The 24,630-nt window shown below is 42.7% G+C and overlaps 1 protein-coding gene across 1 annotated transcript in view; it reads left to right on the forward strand.

The window, feature by feature from the left end:
• The window catches only part of LOC111969673 (receptor-type tyrosine-protein phosphatase T-like), a 398,678-nt gene that overhangs the window by 19,321 nt on the left and 354,727 nt on the right, over positions 1–24,630 (forward strand). The gene's annotated exons all lie outside the window — the stretch shown is intronic.

The raw sequence follows: 24,630 nt of genomic DNA on the forward strand, positions 1-24,630 counted from the left end.
GTTCAAGAAAATGACTAAAAGCATAGGCCTACCCCTTGTTATGATAGACCTGGTTATATAAAGCGATCTATAAGGATGCTTTAGTCTGCAATACTAGAAACAAGCTGTAAAATTCCTGGGAAAGACGTGACTCCGATGCATATGGGATACCTTTGGTTTGTCTCTGACATTCCGAGGCTATAGCCAAGGAGGAAAACAATTTMCTACGTTAGACATTTCAACAAGCTATTAAACAACTTACTAATTCTTAAATCACTCATGAGCAAGCCGGGTAGCCTAAGAAGGAATGAAAATGTGTTCTTTAAGCTATACTATTATTATTTCAAGGCTATAGCCTGCCATTTTAAGAAATCAATTGTGAAGCATTTGTGACATGCTAAAGGCTGGCAGGAGCACTCAGCATTTCAACAGCACATCAACAACAGCACTTCCTCAACATGCCTATACATTTCACGTTTAGGCTGTATAAAATGAAATGTAAAAAAAAAGATTGACTTAGAATTAAATAATAATGAAATGAAAAAATGCCTTATTAGGCTATACAGTCATTGTAAGCCTTTGAATTAGAAATACGAGTTTGGCCACTCTTTGGTTTGACGATCATGCAGTGAGATATGCATGCCTAGTTTGTTAATATAACATGACAGATGCTCTTATATCTCCATGCCCTATTCACAGTCAACAGAAATCTATTTTCTGACAACAATATCATGGAATAAAATAGAATACATTTGAAAAATTATAGTTTCCCAAATTTAAAAAAAGTGCATATAGGCCTACCTGATGATATGTGGCTGCTGTGGTAAACAACTAATGCTTTTTCTCGGAATCATTGATGATCAGATACTTCAGTTGAAAGTGATTATGTTGCTCTCATTTTTTTTTACAGTTGATAGACAACTTTAGCACTGTTACAAACTTAGACTATTCTTTTTTTTTAGCCTGTATAGAAATCAAAACGTCTCCGATGCTGCAGCATGCTCGTATTCGTTGTCATGCTCTGTTGTGGTATTAAAAAAAGATTCTGCTTGTCTCCAGTCATGTAAAATGACGTAGAATTGCATGAAATGCGTTGATAAAAGGAACATCTGATGATAGCTTTTATTATAATGAATATKTTTTCCTCCCTTGTCAGGGTGGTTTGTGAATCCACAACCTTCTGGCTACTTTGCCATGTAATGCTTACGAAATGAAGAACAGTTTCTGAAACTGCACATCTAAAGCTCTGTGGTCTGACCTAGGAGTGAGGGTAAACGGTAGTCATGTTCTCTGCTATCCACTATGTTTTAATTATTATTTTGAGTATAGGGGAGTTTTTTCCCCTAAGCTATCAGGGAGGGTTAAGTAAAAATATATTTTTCTGAAAGGAGGGCCATCCAGGTCCAATTTTCTCCAGGTGTCCCTCATTATAAATAAGGCACAGTCCCTTACTCATTGCTAGTCARCTGTCCTGAGGAACCACTGCACTCACTGGGAGTCTGGGCTGCATCATGTTACCTACCCACTCATGCTGCACAGAAGTTAACACACTTGAATAATGCAACATGGCTTGTATAAATGTCGCAACTGTTACTGTTTGCAAAACAATGTCCATTACAGGCTAGAAAACTTTACAATGCAAGATGATACCGGTAGCTTACAGCTTTGTCGGCTAACTTTCCTTGCTAGTTTATAGCTTAAGCTAACATGAATTCACTACTCTCGTGCTTTGTTTGTGATAATACGCAAACCATAATGCAAAATATGCTGATTTCAAAGTTGATTGTCACCAAAAACCAAAAACATTATTKATTCACTTCGTCTCCCTCACTTCATGTCTCTCCTGTCTCTTTCACTGTGTGTGTGTGTTTGTGTGAAAGACGTCACATTAGCTCTTACAGTGTCTTGCGAAAGTATTCATCCCCTTGGCATTTTTCCTATTTTGTTGCTGTCACGTTCTGACCTTAATTCCGTGTGGCTCAGTTGGTAGAGCATGGCGCTTGCAACGCCAGGGTTGTGGGTTCATTCCCCACGGGGGGACCAGGATGAATATGTATGAACTTTCCAATTTGTAAGTCGCTCTGGATAAGAGCGTCAGCTAAATGACTTAAATGTAAATGTAAATTTGAGTTTGGTCAGAGCGTGAGTTGGGGTGGGCATTCTATGATGTTTTTCCTATGTTTTGTTCTATGGTTATATATCTATGTGTTTGGCCTAGTATGGTTCCCAATCAGAGGCAGGTGTCAGTCGTTGTCTCTGATTGGGAGCCATATTTAGGTAGCCTGTTTTCCTTTGTGTTTTGTGATTGGTTGTTTCCTGTGTCTGTACCATACGGGACTGTTTCGATTTTCATTTGTTCATTCACTTTGTTATTTTGTATTTTTGTAGTGTTCAGTTTTATTTATTAAAATGGACACTTACCACGCTGCACATTGGTCCGATATCTCTTACTCCTCGTCAGAAGAAGAGGAAAGTCGTTACAGTTGCCTTACAACCTGGAATTAAAATMGATTTTTGGGGGGTTTGTATAATTTGATTTACACAACATGCCTACTACTTTGAAGATGCAAAATATTTTTTATTGTGAAACAAACAAGAAATAAGACAAAAAAACAGAACTTGAGCATGCATAACTATTCACCCCCCCCCCCAAAGTCAATACTTTGTAGAACCACCTTTTGCTTACAGCTGCAAGTCTCTTGGGGTATGTCTCTATAAGCTTGGCACATCTAGCGACTGGGATTTTTGCCCGTTCTTCAAGGCTAAACTGCTCCAGCTCTTTCAAGTTGGATTGGTTCCGCTGGTGTACAGCAATCTTTAAGTCTTACCACAGATTCTCAATTGGATTGAGGTCAGGGCTTTGACTAGGCCATTCCAAGACATTTAAATARTTTCCCTTAAACCACTCGAGTGTTGCTTTAGCAGTATGCGTAGGGTCATTGTCCTGCTGGAAAGTGAACCTCCGTCCCAGTCTCAAATCTCTGAAAGACTGAAACAGGTTTCCCTCAAGAATTTCCCTGTATTTAGCGCTATCCATCATTCTTTSAATTCTGACCAGTTTCCCAGTCCCAGCCGATGAAAAACATCCCCACAGCATGATGCTGCCACCACCATGCTTCACTGTGGGGATGGTYTTCTCGGGGTGATGAGAGGTGTTGGGTTTGCACCAGACATAGCTTTTTCAATTTGAGTCTCATCTGACCAGAGTACCTTCTTACATATGTTTGGGAAGTCTCACATGCCTTTTGGTGAACACCAATTTTTTTCTTTAAGCAATGGCTTTTCCACTCTTCCGTATAGCCCAGCTCTGTGGAGTGTACGGCATAAGGTGGTCCTATGGACGATACTCCAATCTCCGCCTTGGAGCTTTGCAGCTCTTTCAGAGTTATCTTTGGTCTCTTTGTTGCCGCTCTGATTAATACCCTCCTTGCCTGGTCCGTGAGTTTTGGTGGGTGGTCCTCTCTTGGCAGGTTTGTAGTGGTGCCATATTCTTTACATTTTTTAATAATGGATTTAATGGTGCTCCGTGGGATGTTGAAGGTTTCTGATATTTTTTAATAACCCAGCCCTGATCTGTACTTCTCCACAACTTTGTCCCTGACCTGTTTGGAGAGCTCCTTGGTCTTCATGGTGCCGCTTGCTTGGTGGTGCCCCTTGCTTAGTGGTGTTGCAGACTCTGGGGCCTTTCAGAACAGGTGTAGATATACTGAGATCATGTGACACTTAGATTACACACAGGTGGACTTTATATAACTAATTATGTGACTTCTGAAGGTAATTGGTTGCACCAAATCCTATTTAGGGGCTTCATAGTAAAGGGGGTGWATACATATGCACGCACCACTTTTTTCCCCATTTTACTTCACCAATTAGGACTATTTTGTGTATATCCATTACATGAAATCCAAATAGAAATCAATTTAAATTACACTATAAAGTAATAAAGTTGACAATAAAGTAATTCCCAAATGGAAGGGAAACAGATTATTTTTCATCTGTAGCCCCATGAAATCATCTAAAACAAGCTCAATAACTGCACATCATGCACACACTCCTATTGAATATGCATTCACCTGTAATGTGATATAGGCCTAGGCTAATTGATTTACCCAGTTTATCAATAGAGATTTACCATTCAAAGAAATTATTACCATTATGTTGTTATATACACTGAACAAGAATATAAACGCAACATGTTACATTTTTAAAGATTTTACTGAGTTACAGTTCATAGAGATGGTTGTCCTTCTGGAAGGTTCTCCCATCTCCACAGAGGAACTCTGGAGCTCTGTCAGAATGACCATCAGTTCCCTTCTCCCCCGTTTGCTCAGTTTGGGCGMGCGGCCAGCTCGAGGAAGAGTCTTGGTCGAGCCCAACTTCTTCTATTTAAGAATGATGGAGGCCACTATGTTCTTGGGGACCTTTTAATGCTGCAGAAATTCCGCAGATCTGTGCCTTGACACAATCCTGTCTCGGAGCTCTACGGACAATTCCTTCGACCTCATGGTTTGGTTTTTGTTCTGACATGTACTGTGGGAACTTATATAGACAGGTGTGTGCATTTCCAAATCATGTTCAATCAATGAAATTTACCACTGGTAGACTCCAATGAAGTTGTAGAAAGATCTTAAGGATGATAAATGGAAACAGGATGCACCTGAGCTCTCATAGCAAAGGGTCTAAATATTTATGTAAATAAGATATTTTTGTTTCTTATTTTCAACAGATTTTCCAAAATTTCTAAAAACCAGTTTTCGCATTGTCATTATGGGGTATATTGATGAGGAGATATATTTTTTTATCCAATTTAGAATAAGTCTGTAACGTAACAAAATGTTGAAAAAGTCAAGGGGTCTGAATACTTTCCGAATGCACTGTATTTGGTCATTTTAGCATGAACAGGTTAATTTCATAAAGTACAGCAATKATTTTTGCCAGCTGCCCATGGTCGCATTCATTCATTGGTCAGAACAGGGAGAAGCTCTTGGTAAAATCCAAACGGTCTAAACCATTTGTTTTAAGAAGGGTGTAAAATCCAAAGCTACACTAAATTAATTAGCTAAATGCCATGCTGATTTAAGTTTTTGAAATTGTACTTGCTCAAAACATGTTTAATCTGCAAAAATTACAAGTGGGTGTAGTTGATTTCAGATAAAAGCATAAATTGCCCCCAKCCCTAATCTGATAGTGGTGTGGTAGATGCAGTCTGCCCTATAGCTCAGCTCAGGTGGCTACACACACCATTGACATTGACATATACAGACACGCACACACACTAACATAAGGCCTCTCAGATTATAGAAGTCACCTTAGATCCAGCTCAGAGAGGCCCAGCTCCTGAGCTCCCATCAACAGGAGATATTCATTAAAAATGTAAAATGTATGTGTTCCTGCCAACAAAGAAACCGTGCATTAAATCAGACTGACCCTAACCTCATCGATTCATTCCCCTAATCAAACCGAATTGCACAGATTAGTTTCAAACTAAACTTATCGTTCCTATCATATCGGKGCCAATGTATCTAGATGCTCTATCGAATTGTTTATGAAAAGAGAGATGCACATCCCTATTAACTTGGTATCGGTATCGAAGTCAAAATTCTGGTATCATGACAACACTTAAGTATTTATAAAAATGACAGATACCTAATACTATTGTATATTTTATGCATTTAAAAAATATATATGAATAACGGTTTGCATATGAAACCGGGCAGGTTTATACACATGCTAATGTTTCRGGTTATTTCACATTCTAATGAAGACAGGCCTTGCCATGCTTGATATACTACTTCAAAGTGTACATTTATGTTGAGAAAAGTCTACCTCTGCCACTGAAGAGAGTTTTTGATCCTACTGAGATGAGTGACAGCTTCAATTGGACTGTTTTCACCTGCTTTTCATTGTCCATTACTTTTCATACGAGACTGATGGCTATTAATTATACAAAACCAAAGTGCTGCAGGAGCACTGTCATTTTAAGTCACGCAGGTAAAACTTATTTTGCTTGAAAATTGCCAATTAGCATTTTGAGGTTGGGTTTTTGTGTGCATTTCTAATGAAGCAAATCCATTAATRCCATTGTCAGTCATACGCTAATGCTCAAAAGTAAAAACTCATTGCATACCCATGCCTCATTTAGAAGCAGCATCTGTCTCAAAGTGTCAGCTAGTGTCACAAATAAAGTTAATTGTCACAATAGCTGTGAAGTGTTTTCTGACATGAGCAAATGTGCCTCCTTCCTGTTACGTATTGTTATCAGTTTATTTTCATTGCTTTGAATTAAGCCTTGAGCAAGCTGCCCAGTATATTATACTGTCAGGCGCACTTCATGCCATAGAATAAACACAAGACCCCTTTTGAGGTCTAAAAACTGACTGAGGAACTTTGACTTGAGGGGGTTAAAGTTTGTGGCCATATCATGGTGCTGCTATGTTCCTATGTTTATCTCATCCCTACACAAGAGCATGTAAAAACTTTCCACTGTATTTTCCCCGAGTCTAATGGTGGTTTGGAGGTGCACCTGCAGACAGGAAAGCAGATGGAGATGTCGGGCTCATTATCTCCCCATCAGAACAAGGATCCTCTTTGATTAATTATGTTTGGGGGAATTGTCTCTCCTAAATCCCTTCTCTTTTGCATGGCAAAAACGTTGGCCACTGGTGTGTCTCTGGGCTGCGTGCGTTTCTGACTGGCAGGGGCTGCCATCATACATCTAGGGAAGAGAACAGAGCATCTTGTAGACTTTAGTTTGACACTGATTCCACGGAGCACACGGCTACATTAAATAAGTTTGAGGACGTGAAGATCTGATAGGCTACGTAGTCAGTGTGAGAACAAAAACGGGAGAAGGAACCCCTGAATGTCATTGTGCGTTTAGTGCCATTGATGGCCTCATCTGTTGTATTCACACAGATGTCAGCAGMGGGATCTGACTTGAAAGCTGATTTGGGCAAGCTCCTTAAAGCTATCCAGCTACAGATCCAGTGGAAGACCAAAGGCCTTAGGGTCTTGGCCTTTGTTGTATTCAATTGTCTTGTAGCCCTACGCTAAGAAACCTACCTGTCGACATCAGGACAGGATATCAAAGGCTAGATCATATCCTCCCGAGTGGCACAGCGGTCTAAGGCACTGCATCGCAGTGCTAGAAGCGTCACTACAGACCTAGGTTCGATCCTGGTCTGTATCACAACTGGCTGTGATCMGGAGTCCCATAGGGCGGCACACAATTGGCCCAGCGTTGTCTGGGTTAGTGGAGGGTTTGGCCGGGGGGCTTTGCAACTAGGCCGCCATTGTAAATAAGAATTTGTTCTTAACTGACTTGCCTAGTTAAATAAATAAATAAAACATCCTGTGCTAATACTGAACACTATGCAATTTTAAACCGCCACAGACGTGGAAGCTGATGAAAACACCATTATGATAATCAAACCAATCAGACCTGTTCGAACAGTACTCATTTGTTTCCCCCTTAAGAACGCCTAATGCTTTTAAAGGTTTTCTTTTTTATTCRATAAATATTTATGTTCGGCTGGGGTTGGTCTCCCAAGACCCGGCTCAATACAGCTGCCATTATTGCCTTTCCCAACAAACAATTTATTTGATGGAACTCGTTGTGTTATATAGCCCTGCCAGACCCTCCCATAATGAGCACCCTAACTCTACCTGCCATAAACATAGCTTAGCTGTATCTGGGTGAAGAAAAGGAGAACAACAGGGGCCGTCTGGATGTGAGGTGGGTTCTAATGGTACAATACCATTACCTCATCCGTTAACACAGCACCTCTTATGGTAAAGTAGCATTTCTAGCATGAACTGTCATGCCTTCCGCCATTCGTCTCCATCCGCTAATGGCTCTGTAATGCTGTTGAAGTGCCTCACATATCTGTCAAGGGGACTAATTCGGAAGACACATTGACCAAGCCAACCATTCCTGGTTTTGCATGACTCGCAAGGGGATTCCTGTTGAACAAATGTGTGGTGCTGACATTTGTGATTTGGCGGATATAGGCGTTGCGTGAGTGTTAGGCATGGGGTACAGAATACCCTGACTTTGTGATAGCGTGCAATAAAACAATAACCCAATATTTATCCCCATGTTTTATGCACTGGTGGCTGAAAGTAAAACTGAATAATAAAGGAGAATGGGACGACTTTCCYGACAATAAAGGGGAGGGTTGGAGTGCTTCTGATAGCCTTCACTCCATCCACTGTGTCTGTGTTGGTGGAGTCGGCCATATGTAGCTCCTCTCTGTGCTTTAGAGAAATACCCAGCACAGACAAACTCCGGCAAGCACATACACACATATGCAGGCAAATGCGCGGACACACATGCATGCACATACGCATGTAGGCCATCACACACTCACATGAACACACGTGCGCGCGCACACACGAACGCCTACACACACAGCCCATGCCGTCAGTCTCCACACCCTCTCGCTCCCTCTATCCTCATCTCCTACTTATCAGCTCAGCCTTCAAAGTGGCTGCCACCTCTCCTCGGCTGAGCCTAATAGGGTTTGAATGAGCTTCGGCCCAGTGCAGAGTGACGCCAGTGCAGCATGGCCCTGACAGATATCATCATCATCATCAGCCCCATCACCATGATCATCACCATAACCCTCCTGCCAATCAGTCATCACCACACCACCCACTGAGAGAGAGAGAGAGAGAGAGAGCGAGAGAGCATCCCAGCCCTTCACTGTCACCTCACCTAATCTAAACACCACTACCCCGCCTCAAGGCACTGAGTCTGTCAGTTTGAAATGGGATGCGTTTGCATAGTGGATCAATGTGGTCTCAAGGCAATTCGTATTATTGTGTACACAAATCTGTGGCACTCTATTTAGTATGATATGTTTCGTTACATTATGAATGGAATAGTCGTACGATATCACACGAATTAGAGGACGTATGGTATCATACGTTTTACCCGGTCGAACATTAGCATACAACTTGAATGAAGTAATTTAGCATACGTCTTGGAGGACGTATAGTATTATGTGTCTCCTCTGAGACCAGGTTGCTTGTTGCATCATAACATCAAAAGAGAATTACGCTGAGAATTTATGTTGGTGGTTAGGTAAACTAACAACAAATTTACATAGCAAGTTAGGTGAATAAGGGTTAGCTAAAACGCTACAGTTGACCCCGACGTGATTCGAACACATACATTTGAATTGCTAGTCGGTCGCGGATAACACTTACCCATCCTCCCTACTTTTGTTTCTGTCTAAAGTAACTAGACCATTAATACTGTAGGTATCATACGTCTTAGTGGTGCTCAGAAATACGTAAAGTATGTTTTGTATGGCTCTGAGGCCAGGCTGGGTGTATAAGTAACAGCTGTGTATGGTCAGCCCACAATCAGGAAGAATAGTCCAAAATCAAAACAGCCTATTGAAAGACTAAATCATGTAACAGATCATTTACGCTAGCTAGACCCATTCACTCGGRTTCTATAGAGAAGGATTGCATCAGATATTAGGGCAAAAAAACACCACGCATAGCAATCAACTTCTTGTGTAACAGACCGAGCATATATTTCCCCCKTGATCAGAGTTGAAAGACTTTTTGAGTGTTTGTTCTACACCCATTCATGACGTTCTCTGTGCCAATCTGACAGGTGATTAATCAACACTTCTTCTATTACAAACATGCTAGCCTGACAAAGTAGCACCGTGCTAAATCCAATATTTCGAACGTTGAATTATTGAGTACAACAAGCACAAGCTACAGCTGCTCTTCGTGCGCAGCCGTGGAACGTTGTTTTCAAAAGCCAATCCCATCCTCTCCTTTTTCACTTCCCATGGCAGGTAACAATGTCTGACTGGGTTAATGTTTGTCATCTGAAAGCTGATCATGTTTGTTGTCTGACAGCTGAGGCCTTGTAGGACCGGAGCTAGGTTGTGTTCATTAGGGCAAGCAAGGGAAAACGTTTTGAAACGTCTTGCAATGGAAATTGCAAATAAGCGTTTCTTATTGCCCAGGTAGCCCCTCCTCGTTTCAGTACATTTTCTTTTGTTTGGTGCAGACTAAAAACAGCCCATGGTGTCATAGTAGGAAGAGTTTGAGTATGATGTAATTAAGAAAAACACAGTCACAAACACTTGACTTTGATATCTGAATAGCCTATCATCAGTTGATTGCACATTACAGATTAAAAGTGAATAATTCAAAGGATTCAGTATTGCTTGGAACACTTAGAACAATTCACAACTGCTTCCATTAGGTATAGAGAAAAACATTTGTATCAAACATGTCGCTGGTATACTTTATGTTTATACAGCCTACTTTCAGGCATCTGTTGTAACAGATAACATGTGAGTCATTTGTTTTTTTACCCCCCGCCTCTCTTCACATTGTTGCCACATTGTCAACTGCCTCCCTTAACTTCACAGCCCCCCAGCGTTGCTCTTACCAGCCAATTTCTCGCCTTACATGCACATAATTGCCCCAGTTTATCTGCTACGATACCCTGTCTGTCATTTCCCTAGCTGTGTGTGTCGCTAAACTAATCATTCTTTTAGCGACTCCCAAACAGACATTAGCCCGACAACAGAGACCTTAGCTAGCTAACGTGCTGAAGTGAATCTCTGAACAGACAGGGGGCTTRAGAACAAAATGTCACCTACTGAAAGAATTGGGTGGACCAATATAGGGGATGATTGTTTAACTTTTTGTTTTTGCTTTGGGGAGGGTTGTGTGTTTTTTAAATTTTATATTGGGCACAGGGGAGGGTACTGCATTTTTACAGTCAAATTTTCTCATCTGCTTGCATGTGCCTCCCCTATATCAAGGTGTTATGGTACGTTCCTTATGCACTACGCTTTTCCACGCACTAACTATTACTATACCACAGGTCAATATGGACTATCAGTCTAAGTGCCTATCCTGCCCTCTATCCATCATTCATAGTGACAATAGTAGTAAGTGGATTGTTTGTCAAGATCTGGCTAACTAGCATAGATCTGGCTAACTAGGCTAACTAGCATTCATACCACACATCAAATAATTCAAAGCACACATTTTCTATATAAATCCACATAACAAAGACGAATATCTGATAGAAAGAGGAGAGGTTAGGTTTGTCATTGTGCATGAAAGAACAGTCAAGACATGAAAAGCTCTATTGATCTTGTTAAGTGATTATGTTTAGGGATCTTGTTTAGGGGCAGTAATACAATTATCCTACCTGGACTAGCCTACAACACCACAATGCAATGAATAGTAACATCGGGCGCCGACAGAGATAGCCGCCTCGCTTCGTGTTCCTAGAAAACTATGCAGTTTTCGTTTTTTTATGTGTTATTTCTTACATTGTTACCCCAGGAAATCTTAGGTTTTATTACATACAGCCGGGAGGAACTATAGGATATAACTTACCAACATTACGACCAGGAATACGACTTTCCCGAAGCGGATCCTCTGTTTGGCCCACCACCCAGGACAATGGATCGGATCCCAGCCGGCGACCCAACAGAGCCGCAGAAGGGGCAGACGGAGCGGTCTTCTGGTCAGGCTCCGTAGACGGGCACATCGTGCACCGCTCCTGAGCATACTACTCGCCAATGTCCAGTCTCTTGACAACAAGGTAGACGAAATCCGAGCAAGGGTTGCCTTCCAGAGAGACATCAGAGACTGTGACGTTCTTTGTTTCACGGAAACATGGCTCACTCGAGACACGCTATCGGAGTCGGTACAGCCACCTGGTTTCTTCACGCAGCGCGCCGACAGAAACAAGCATCTCTCTGGTAAGAAGAAGGGTGGGGGTCTATGCCTTATGATAAACAAGACGTGGTGTGATCATAACAACATACAGGAACTCAAGTCCTTTTGTTCACCTGACTTAGAATTCCTCACAATCAAATGCCGACCGCATTATCTACCAAGAGAATTCTCTTCGATCATAATCACAGTCGTGTATATTCCCTCCCAAGCAGACACATCAACGGCCCTGAACGAACTTCATTTGACTCTATGTAAACTGGAAACCACATCCTGAGGCTGCATTTATTGTAGCTGGGGATTTTAACAAGGCTAATCTGAAAACAAGGCTCCCTAAATTTTATCAATATATCGATTGCGCGACCCAGGCTGGCAAAACCCTGGATCATTGTTATTCTAACTTCCGCGATGCATATAAGGCCCTCCCCCGCCCTCCTTTCGGAAAAGCTGACCACGACTCCATTTTGTTGCTCCCAGCCTATAGACAGAAACTAAAACAGGAAGCACCCGTGCTCAGGTCTGTTTAACGCTGGTCCGACCAATCGGATTCCACGCTTCAAGAGTGCTTCGATCACATGGACTGGGATATGTTCCGCATAGCGTCGAACAACAACATTGATGAATACGCTGATTTGGTGAGCGAGTTTATTAGCAAGTGGATCGGTGATGTTGTACCCACAGCGTCTATTAAAACATTCCCCAACCAGAAACCATGGATTGAGGGCAGCATTCGCGCAATACTGAAAGCGCGAACCACTGCTTTTAATCAGGGCAAGGTAACCGGAAACATGACCAAATACAAACAGTGTAGCTATTCCCTCCGCAAGGCATTCAAACAAGCTAAGCGTCAGTATAGAGACAAAGTAGAGTCGCAATTCAATGGCTCAGACACAAGAGGTATGTGGCAGGGTCTACAGTCAATCACGGACTACAAAAGAAAAACCAGCCCCGTCGCGGACCACGATGTCTTGCTCCCAGACAAACTAAACAACTTCTTTGCTCGCTTTGAGGACAATACAGTGCCACTGACACGGCCCGCTACTAAAACTTGCGGGCTCTCCTTCACTGCAGCTAACGTGAGTAAAACATTTAAATGCGTTAACCCTCGCAAGGCTGCAGGCCCAGATGGCATCCCCAGCCACGTCCTCAGAGCATGCGCAGACCAGCTGGCTGGTGTGTTTACGGACATATTCAATCAATCCATATCCCAGTCTGCTGTTCCCACATGCTTCAAGAGGGCCACCATTGTTCCTGTTCCCAAGAAAGCTAAGGTAACTGAGCTAAATGACTTCTGCCCCGTAGCACTCACTTCAGTCATCATGAAGTGCTTTGAGAGACTAGTCAAGGACCATATCACCTCCACCCTACCTGACACCCTAGACCCCCTCCAATTTGTAACAACATCTCCACCCCGCTGATCCTCAACACTGGGGCCCCACAAGGGTGCGTTCTCAGCCCTCTCCTGTACGCCCTGTTCACCCATGACTGCGTGGCCATGCACGCCTCCAACTCAATCACCAAGTTTGCAGACGACACTACAGTGGTAGGCTTGATTACCAACAACGACGAGACGGCCTACAGGGAGAAGGTGAGGGCCCTCGGAGTGTGGTGTCAGGAAAATAACCTCACACTCAATGTCAACAAAACAAAGGAGATGATAGTGGACTTCAGGAAACAGCAGAGGGAGCAGCCCCCTATCCACATCGACGGGACAGTAGTGGAGAGGGTGGAAAGTTTCAAGTTCCTCGGCGTACACATCACGGACAAACTGAAATGGTCCACCCACACAGACAGCGTTGTGAAGAATGCGCAGTTTGGCTTGTCACCAAAAACACTCACAAACTTTTACAGATGCACAATCGAGAGCATCCTGTCAGACTGTATCACCGCCTGGTACGGCAACTGCTCCGCCACAACCGTAAGGCTCTCCAGAGGGTAGTGAGGTCTGCACAATGCATCACCGGGGGCAAACTACCTGCCATTCAGGACACCTACACCACCCGATGTCACAGGAAGGCCATAAAGATCATCAAGGACAACAACCACCCGAGCCACTGCCTGTTCACCCCGCTATCATCCAGAAGGCGAGGTCAGTACAGGTGCATCAAAGCGGGGACCGAGAGACTGAAAAACAGCTTCTATCTCAAGGCCATCGGACTGTTAAACAGCCATCACTAACACTGAGTGGCTGCTGCCAACATACTGACTCAACTCTAGCAACTTTAATAATGGAAAAATGTATGTAATAAATGTATCACTAGACACTTTAAACAATGCCACTTTATATAATGTTTACATACCATACATTACTCATATCATATGTGTATACTGTACTCTATACCATCTACTGCATCTTGCCTATGCCGTTCGGCCATCACTCATTCATATATTTTCATGTACATATTCTTATTCATTCCTTTACACTTGTGTGTATAAGGTAGTTGTTGTGAAATTATTAGGTTAGATTACTCGTTAGATATATTACTGAATGTTCGGAACTAGAAGCACAAGCATTTCGCTACACTCGCATTAACATCTGCTAACCATGTGTATGTGACAAATAAAATTTGATTTGATTTGATAATTGCATTATTGTTTTTAAGTGAGTACAACATTCTACTCTAGGCTGCAGTGAACATGTCATTTGAGTAACTGCGCAAAAGCCCTGTGATTTGTAACGTTTCATTCCAATCAGTTGTAGGTCTACATAATGTGGTCACATATGCTCCCAGCAGGCCCACTTAGTCAGGAAAGCTTAACGTGTGGTCTGCCTCTTCTCCGACCCAAGCGGCTATTCTTCGCGCAACCTAGAACCTAATGGAAAAATGTCCCKAACATTGTATGACAAACACTGACCTAAAATGATATATCCCATAATGGTATTTTTACAGTCAGGCAAACTGTGCAAGTAGGCTAATAGTACGCTAATAGTAGGCTAATAGCAGCATTACTATGGAAATAGTTCAATTAGGATGTCAACTTAGTCAGAAATTCACAGCTCTCAGATTTTGCACATTCTTTTCAGGTCACACTATTGCCCATTCTCAAAGTCACACAATTTTTTATAGAAAAAACACAATTGGTAATTCTAAGTCCACAACAATACTTAAACCAATACTTTATGTAGCACACGAGATGGCATTTGCAAAGCAAATGGCCACTGAATTCATGCAAATAATCATGATATCATTCTGCCAGGTAGGCATAGGCTACTTTGTAGCTAGTTTACATTTAATTGAGAAGGTTTTTGAGAGCCTTTTCATCTACCAGAAGACAGTTAGGCCTATCGTTAGCATCGTTATGTTTTTCCTGTTCCTTAATTGTTTGAAACCTGGACGTTTTACTTCATCTTATGAAGCATATCTGGTTTTATTTCGAAATATTTACTGTCCTGTTCAAGTGGTTTTCAAATCACCTTACTTTCATTGTCTAGCAGCCAAAAGTCATTATCCTAGTCTTATTAGCAATCCATGATAGTTGTTGTATCTATACATCTCTCCTCTCTGTCTATGTGCAGTGTAAGTTTTAGAACAGCAAATTGCATTTTGGAACATTTGCGTGTAGGCCTACCGCCGTGTGCACATTGCTGCGCTTAAAATGTGAAATAATAGTTGATCAACATTTTAAACATTTGGATACCTCACTACACTACTTTGCTACGCATTGTGGGGATTAAGAAGTGAGAATACGCAATGGCCACAAAAAAGTGGATTTACGGCGTATTCCTGTGTATACCCTTCACTAGATCACTGTGTCTCCTGTAGGCTACCTGTGCACATTCGTCTAAAATATAATTCTGCATCCAAACGGTGCAARGGTCACTTGATGAATGGAAAGAGACATCTATTACAAAACACCAAAAACTTTAATGACATTCTGAGATTGTCAAGGCAAGCTTTCGGTTCTGGGTAGGCCTACAAGGTAGGGATGTATTTTTGTTTGTCGAGATTGACATAGTCTATTTGACTGTGGTGTTGAAAATTAAAACGCAAACCATGATATTGAAGCGCCCGAAGTTGCTATGCTTTGCTTGTTGGTTGTGTGGTGCATTGGCACAGAAACCTGTTGGTGAAAAATGTATTGCATATATTTCATAGAATTATACAGTACCAATCAAAAGTTTGGATACCTACTCATTCCAAGGTTTTTCTTAATTTTTTACTATTTTCTACATTGTATAATAATAGTTAAGTCATCAAAACTATGAAATAACACATATTGAATCATGTAGTGACCAAAACAAATCAAAATATATGTTATTTGAGATTCTTCAAAGTAGCCAGCCTTTGCCTTGATGACAGCGTTGCACACTCTTGCCATTCGCTCAACCAGCTTCACGAGGTCGTCACCTGGAATACATTTAAATTAACAGGTGTGCCTTGTTCAAAGTTCATTCCTTAATGCGTTTGAGCCAATCAGTTGTGTTGTGACAAGGTAGGGGTGGTATACAGAAGATAGCCCTATTTGGTAAAATACCAAGTCCATATTATGGCAAGAACAGCTCAAATAAGCAAAGAGAAACGACAGTCCATCATTACTTTAAGACATGACGGCCAGTCATTCCAAAAAATTTCAAGAACTTTGAAAGTTTCTTCAAGTGCAGTTGCAAAACCCATCAAGCACTATGATGAAACGGACTCATATTTGGACAGCCACAGGAAAGGAAGACACAGAGGATAAGTTCATGAGAGTTTACTGCACCTCAGATTGCAGCCCAAAAAAATCTTCACAAAGTTCAAGTAACAGACACATCTCAACATCAACTTTTCAGATGAGACTGCGTGAATCAGGCCTTCGTGGTCGAATTGCTGCAAAGAAACCACTACTAAAGGACACCAATAATAATAAGAGACTTGCTTGGGCCAAGAAACATGAGCAATAGACATTAGACTGGTGGAAATCTCTCCTTTGGTCTGATGAGTCCAAATTTGAGATTTTTGGTTCCAACCGCAGTGTCTTTTTGAGACACAGAGTAGGTAAACGGATGACGTCCGCATGTGTGGTTCCCACTGTGAAGCATGGAGGAGGAGGTATTATGGTGTGGGGGTGCTTTGCTGGTGACACTGATTTATTTCGAATTCAAGGCACACTAAACCAGCATGGCTACCACAGCATTCTGCAGCGATATACCTTCCCATCTGGTTTGCTCTTAGTGGGACTATCATTTGTCATTCAACAGGACAATGACACAACACACCTTCAGGCTGTGTAAGGGCTATTTGACAAAGAAGGAGAGTGACGGAGAGCTGCATCAGATGACCTTGCTTCCACAATCACCCGACCAAATTGAGATGTTTTGGGATGAGTTGGTCCGGAGACTGAAGGAAAAGCAGCCAACAAGTGCTCAGCATATGTGGGAACACTTTTTTTGGTTACTACATGATTCCATATGTGTTATTTCATAGTTTTGATTTCCTTCACTATTATTCTACAATGTAGAAAATAGTCAAAATAAAGAAAAAGCCTTGAATGACTAGGTGTGTCCAAACTTTTGACTGGTGCTGTATGTCTATATGGCTAAGATCAGAGTGGGGGGTCTGTCATGCTAACGATGTATCGGGGCGATCACATGGAACACTGCGAAGCTCTAACGGTTTAGCACCACGCTCCCCACTGGCCCCGGTTTCATTTGCCTCCGTCTCACCCAGACCTGATGTATGCATATTCAACTCTGACTGGGCTCTCACTGCCCCCACTGTCGACATTCGACACATGAACGCACGCACACACACACAGCTTGGCACTGCCGTCCTGCTTCTCTACAAGGGCCAAAATTTCTCTCTCTGCTCTCCGCCCACCACAACAGACTAGACTAGCTCCAAGTAGAGCACCTGTGTTATAAACAATAGTTTATGTTGTCGGAAGCATTGTTCGGGAGATAGAGGCTGATGAGGAGCGTTTCAAGGACAGTGGTGTGTTTGTGGTAAATGCATTGGACATTTGACTCCTGAGGTGTTTGGTTCAGATCTGTAGTGGGGCTGCAGCCAGGGCAGCTGAGCTGGTTTATACAAGGTCGTCTGCTCCCCCTCCGCTTTCAATGTCGAGGCCTCTCTGTGTGTGTGTGTGTGTGTGTGTGTGTGTGTGTGTGTGTGTGTGTGTGTGTGTGTGTGCGTGTGTGATGTGAAAGCATCTGTCTGTGCCAGTTGTATGTTTTCCTCTTCTAAGAAAAACCGGATGCTGTTCAAATCAGCTCAGTTTGCGTGCGGGCACACTGTCCGCTCTGTGTCTGTACGAGTGACCTGCGGGGAGAAAAGGAGCACAGGTAATACATCACACATCAGGCTGTGCTGCTGGAATGCTGAAAGACACTAATTGCTTTGTGAATGTCACAGGGCTCCGGCTCCCAACGCTTTATTTCCTCCATATGAATGTTGTTTAGCTCATTACTACGCAGATGCAGTTGCTGTTGTTACTTATTCCCCATTATTAAAACAGAGCTGTTGCTAGTGGTTGTACCGAATGATCCCGTAATTACACAAGTTGCTTTAGTTGTTGTTGTTGACATTGTGAATATATTGTGAACAAAGTCAATGTAGCTAGCTAGCTAGTAGGTTCTTGACTTCATAAATCTTAGTACAATAACCAGTGGTGTATAGTCAAGGCCAGATGCAACCAAAATCAACTTTACTTCTTAATATTTCAATTCACAAGATAGAATGAACACATGCGTCAGCCGTCGAGAATTTTAAGCTCTGTAATTCTTTAGCTTGTCATTGGACGTGACGCAATGCGAGCGCAACACAGGAAGTACAGCAGCTTTCATTGATTTCAAAGGAAGCATTTCTCGATGGAGAGAGAGAGAGAGAGCAAAAGAGAGAGTGAGAAAAAGCGAGAGAGTGAGCGAGAGAGATGGGGAGTGAGGCGCTATTTGCATTCCAAACCTATTTGTTCTCATTACACCCAGCCCCGCTTGGGAGGCCATCTTTGATTTGTCTGCCTGGCACTCGCAGGGCCCCCGCGCCATAAAACAAGGTCCCCGTCTTGCCTGGGCAATGCGGCTAAGCACTTTAATTAATTAATTAATAGATAAAGCCTCTTAATGACTGCAAGCCCAACGGGCACGGCAAGGAAACAAAAGGTGGTGACAGATGACTTTGTCTCCCACCGCAGCAGCTCCCCGTTCTCTGGACCTGCTTGCTGCCGACAGGGATTCACCTCTGTGTGGTGTGTGTGTTCCAGGAGTTTGCCAGAGGGTGTGCGAGTGAGGTCTTAGAGCAGGGATCGTCAACTAGATTCAGCTGCGGGCAGATTTTTTACAGTCCTTCATGTCCAACAATAAAACATTAAAACAATTAAATTGCTCAGAAAACTTGGGGGGCCACATAAAATCACCGCCGCTAGTTGGGGAACCCTGTCTTAGAGTGTGTGTAGCTCCTACTGCTGCGTCCTCCAAAGTTTAGAGGACTGGAGCTAAATCTAACCACGTATCTCTACAGTGCCATAGTATCAGCCACCTGTGTATCTTTGCGTTTATCCAAGAAACTCTATCTACCTTTCTATATTTATTTTAAGCGTGCATCTTTCATCTGTCTACTGGCAGTCTTTCTGTTTGTCTTCATTTTTCTTTCCAACTCATTGGCTATTTCTAAGACGGCGCTTACTGAGCAACTCTCTTTACATAGTGAAAGGGAGATGAAGCTCCATCTGCTGCACTTTCCACCGTCCACGGGAGAATGACAGTCTTAATTGGAATCTGCAATAAAAATAGATAACAGAGCCTGAAAACAATGCAGGATTACTAAAGCCAAGGCAAATATCTGGCGGCACTGACTGCACAGGATGCCAATGTTCTAAAGATACCTCCTGTTCTTGTTGGTTTGAACAGCAGCGGTGCAACACATTAGCAAAGAGACACATTCTCTTTATTCAACCAGTTTTGTATGTATATGAGGGTTGTGGGGGGCCATGTTGTAGGCCTTAGGGTCGAACCATGTGAGATTCCTTCCTCTCTGTTTTCTCATAAAGGGAGAGTTAGAAAGACTGCAGGCTACATGAACTGATGTCTCTGTCACAGGTCTGGACACCAGTGATATAGGTGTCTGATTTGCATCAGATTGATGTCGTGTGTGCTATGCGTTAAGTGAACAAAGATTGTAGTTGGATGCGTTTTGTTTAAAACGTACATCCATCCATGTAATTCAGGCCTAATTCATGATATAATCTGTGAACCGTAGGTTGGCTGGCTCAGTTATGACCGGACTCTTAAATTAGAACTATCCTGTAGCACCATATCCCCTGTGCGTCTGAGCATGTGTAACCCACATTTCTCCAATATTAGTCTACTAGCTATGTCCACTCAGTGAGTGGGTCATTCACAGTGTGGTACCTAGGGTAGAGTGTGATGTCATGGTAGTGCTGAGCAATAAGTGCTTTTTAAGGTTCTCTTTTATTTGACAAAAAAATGCATTGTGGGTTCAGTGCTGTAACGACACAGAATAAAACAGTTGACGGGAGTGACAGCCCTTTACTAATTAGGCTCTAACCATAATTTATTTACATGACTACTTAAAATATTTTGGTTGCGTATGTCACATTGTTTTTAGCATGAGGACTTTGTTTCATGTATAAAACCCCCATAATGGTAGTGTCACGGCTCTCGTCGTAATGAGGATCGGACCAAAGCGCAGCGTGGAAAGTGTTCATGATATTAACCAAAACACTTGAACAAAATAACGTGGCGAAACGGAATCAGTTCTGTAAGGTGCATAAACTATACAGAAAACAACTACCCACAAAACACAGGTGTGAAAAAGGCTGCCTACGTATGATTCCCAATCAGAGACAACGATAGACAGCTGTCCCTGATTGAGAACCATACCCGGCCAAAACATAGAAACAGAAAACATAGAAATAAAGAAACTAGAATGCCCACCCTAGTTACACCCTGGCCTACCCAAAATAGAGATTAAAAGCCTCTATGGCCAGGATGACAGGTAGAGACTGCCCATTTACATATCCTTTATAAATAAACAATTCTTTTTTCACATTGCTTTAATAAAATATTTCAGTTGTGTATTTTATATTTTTGTTGCTTGATGACATATTATTTTATTCCAAGTCATCATTGTAATGAATACTCAGGGAGAAAAAGGTGTAGATTCACACGCAGAGCGCATCAGGTGTTTATTTCGCCTTCGCAGATACAATACCTCACAAAAGCACAAACAGAATGAACTGAACTAAATAAGGAGCTGATGAGACCAGGTGAGTAACTAGCACATGTGAAATCAATGAACAAAAATGAAAGACAGGGCTACGTTCAAGAACACAAAGAAACAGGGCTACGTTCAAGAACACGACACAAGGTTGAATAAGAAAAAAATACAGAACATTACAATCATCTCATCTCTGCTCCGGCAGTAGCAGCCATCCAGTTATCTATCTCTGTGCTCCCCAAAGAGTCATCGTAAGTTCAGGCTAAGAGGCTAGCCTAGCTGGCTAGCTGCCTACTGTCTGACGAAATTACTATTTTAGTAGTTCGTCAAAGTAGATAAGTCATACTTTTAAGACAGCTAAATAACTATCAATCAAATAAAGTAAAATACAATTTTATTTGTCACATGCGCCGAATACAACAAGTGTAGACTTTACCGTCATATGCTTACTTACGAGCCCTTTCCCAACAATGCAGTTAAAAAGTAAGAAAATTAACAAATACTGTAGATAAAAAGAAAACAGTAACACAATAAAATAACACAATAAAATTACAATAATGAGGCTATATACAAGGAGTGCAGGTACCGAGTCAGTGTACTGGGATACGAGGTAGTTGGGGTGATTGATTGAGGTAATACAGTACATGACCAAATATATGTGTACACCTGCTCGTCAAACTTCTCATGGGCATTACTATAGAGTTGGTCCCTCCTTTTCTGCTATAACAGCCTCCACTCTTCTGGAAAGGCTTTCCACTAGATGTTGGAACATTGCTGCGGGGACTTGCTTCCATTCAACCACAAGAGCATTACTGAGGTTGGGTACTAATGTTAAGCAATTAGGCCTGGCCAGCAGTTGGCGTTCCAATTCATCCCAAAGGTGTTCGATGGGGCTGAGGTCAGGGCTCTGTGCAGGCCAGTCAAATTCTTCCACACCGATCTGGACAAGCCAATTCTGTATGGACTTCGCTTTGTGTACAGGGGCTCCCGAGTGGCGCAGCGGTCTAAGGTACTGCATCTCAGTGCAAGAGGCATCACTACAGTCCCTGGTTTGAACAATTGGCCCAGCGTCGTCCAGGTTTGGCCGGGGTAGGCCGTCATTGTAAATAAGAATTTGTTCTTAACTGATTTGCCTAGTTAAATAAAAGGTTAAATTAACAAACTTCTTTTATTTTTTTTAATGTAATTGGCATGCTGAAACAGAAAAGGACCTTCCCCAAACCGTCTCCACAAAGTTGGAAGCACAGAATAATTTATAATGTTTGCTGTAGCGTTAAAATTTCCCTTCACTGGAACTAAGGGGCTTAGACCGAACCATGAAAAACAGCCCCAGACCATAATTCCTCCTCCACCAAACTTTATAGTTGGCACTATACATTGGAGCAGGTAGCGTTCTCGTGGCATCCGCCAAACACAGATTAGTCCGTCCGACTGGTGATGGTGAAGCGTGATTCATCACTCCAGAGAACGTATTTCCACTGCTCCAGAGTCCAATGGCGGTGAGCTTTACACCACTCCAGCCGACGCTTGGCATTGCAAATGGTGATCTTAGGCTTGTGTCCGTGCGGCTGCCCGGCCATGTAAACCCATTTCATGAAGCTCCCGACGAACAGTTCTTGTGCTGACCTTGCTTCCAGAGGCAGTTGGGAACTTGGTAGTGAGTGTTGCAACCGAGGACAGACGATTTTTACGCGCTCTGCGCTTCAGCACTCGGCCCCATTCAGCACTCGGCCCCATTCTGTGAGTTTGTGTGGCCTACCACTTCGCACCTGAGCCGTTGTTGCTCCAGGAAATTTCCACTCCACCATAACAGCACTTACAGTTGAACGGGGCAGCGCTAGCAGAGCAGAAATTTGACAAACTGACTTGTTGGAAAGGGGGCATACTATTACTGAGCCACATTGAAAGTCACTAAGCTCTTCAGTAAGGTCATTCTACTGCCAATGTTTCTCTATGGAGATTGCATGGCTGTGTGCTCGATTTTATGCACTTGTCAATAGCCAAATCCACTAATTTGAAAGGGTGTCCAAATACATTTGTATATATAGTGTATGTACAGTACATGTAGGTTTGGTTAGGTGATTGATTGAAGTACTATGTACATGTAGGTAGAGGGTGAAAAGCAGAAAGTCTTGGTAGCCTTCCTCTCCATGTCTGACTGCCAGCCCCACAGGCTTGCCCGGCAAGAACCAATGAGAACAGGCAGCTGTAGTCACAATGGATTCTGTTCATTGTAGTTAATTACCACATTGTCTGCGCTTAACTATGATGATATGATGAGTTGGACAACATGTTCCATAGAGGAATCTCTCTAGAGAAACTGTACAAACGGTGATTGAGCGCACAGAAGAGAGAAAAAAAAGAGGTCGTAGTCAGTCAATTAGTTATTTAAAAAAGCATTTGGTTAAACTTTTAGCACTATGTCATGGTTATTCTGTGTTTCTGATGCTGTCATTCTCAGTCATGCCCCCCTCCCTTAGACCTGCCCCTCTAAACCTCCCAAATCTCAGCCAGTCCATCAATTGTCAGGCAGACCTAAATCAATTCGCACTATCTGATCCCGGTCCTTCTGTCTGTCATCATGCTCTCATCTCCTCCTTTTCTTCTTAATTTCTCTATTTTCTGTTCTCTAGCTTATTTTGGCCTCATTCTCCCTCTCCACCTTTCTTATCTATCCTCTCCTTTCGTCTCCTCACCTATCTGCTCCTCCTCACACCCCTTTAATCTCCCACTGCKCCCCCTATTCAGTCCCATGCCCTTAAAGGCTAAATATGCCCTTTTCCAGTGAACTGCTAATATTCAATTTCTCTCAATCGTCCCTCTGTTCATTCATTCCTCACGCTGCTTCCCGACGCTAGCTGAGCTAATTGCCTCAAAGCTCAATTTTAAAAGGGGACCCAGCAGATTGTTAGCAATTGTTAGCTTTGCAGAGCAGCGAAAAGGTTAGGATACATTAGCATTTAAATTAGCTAGAGAGGTGAAGTTAAAAAAAGGTTGCGAAACAAAAAGCATGTCTGAAGCTTTTGGTATGCTCTGATAGTAGAGTACAGTTCCTGCTCTCACCTCTGTGTGTTTGTCTGGTRGGTGTGTGTGTGTGAGAGTGCGTGTCTGTGCGTTCGTATGTGTGCAAAAGTGTTTTTTTTCTTTCTCAGCCATCCAGCATCTCTGCATTTGAGCAAATGTGTGCATCTGAACATGCGATAACGTATGCATCTCGCGGTGTCCGTGCTCGTGTGTTTCTGTTCCCGATTGTGTTATGTTGGTTATTGTCAGGACATGAAGCGGTCCATCCCTGCTCAGCTGCTCCAACTGTTCCTCCTCAGCTCTCTCTGACTGCGTCCCAATGGGCACCTTATTCTGGTCAAAAGTAGTGCACTATAAAAGGAATATAAAGAGAAAGGCCATGTGAGATACAGCCTTTATCCTGTGATGGAGGTGTTTGGTGTACACAGGAGGTCTGATCAAAGCAGACATCAGGCCCGTGACAGGCCCACTGCCGCTGGGAGAGAACTGACACCCCGCCTCCAGCCACATCCATCATCGTAAAGCGTGGCAGTTGTTTGTCCGTGAGGAGGGAGATTTATATTATTTCTAATCTGATAGTGGTAGAGGTGTTTGGTGTACACAGGAGGTCTGATCAAAGCAGACATCAGGCCCGTGACAGGCCCACTGCCGCTGGGAGAGAACTGACACCCCGCCTCCAGCCACATCCATCATCGTAAAGCGTGGCAGTTGTTTGTCCGTGAGGAGGGAGATTTATATTATT

Source organism: Salvelinus sp. IW2-2015, linkage group LG11, assembly GCF_002910315.2.
Source record: "Salvelinus sp. IW2-2015 linkage group LG11, ASM291031v2, whole genome shotgun sequence".
NCBI classification, from domain to species: Eukaryota; Metazoa; Chordata; class Actinopteri; order Salmoniformes; family Salmonidae; genus Salvelinus; species Salvelinus sp. IW2-2015.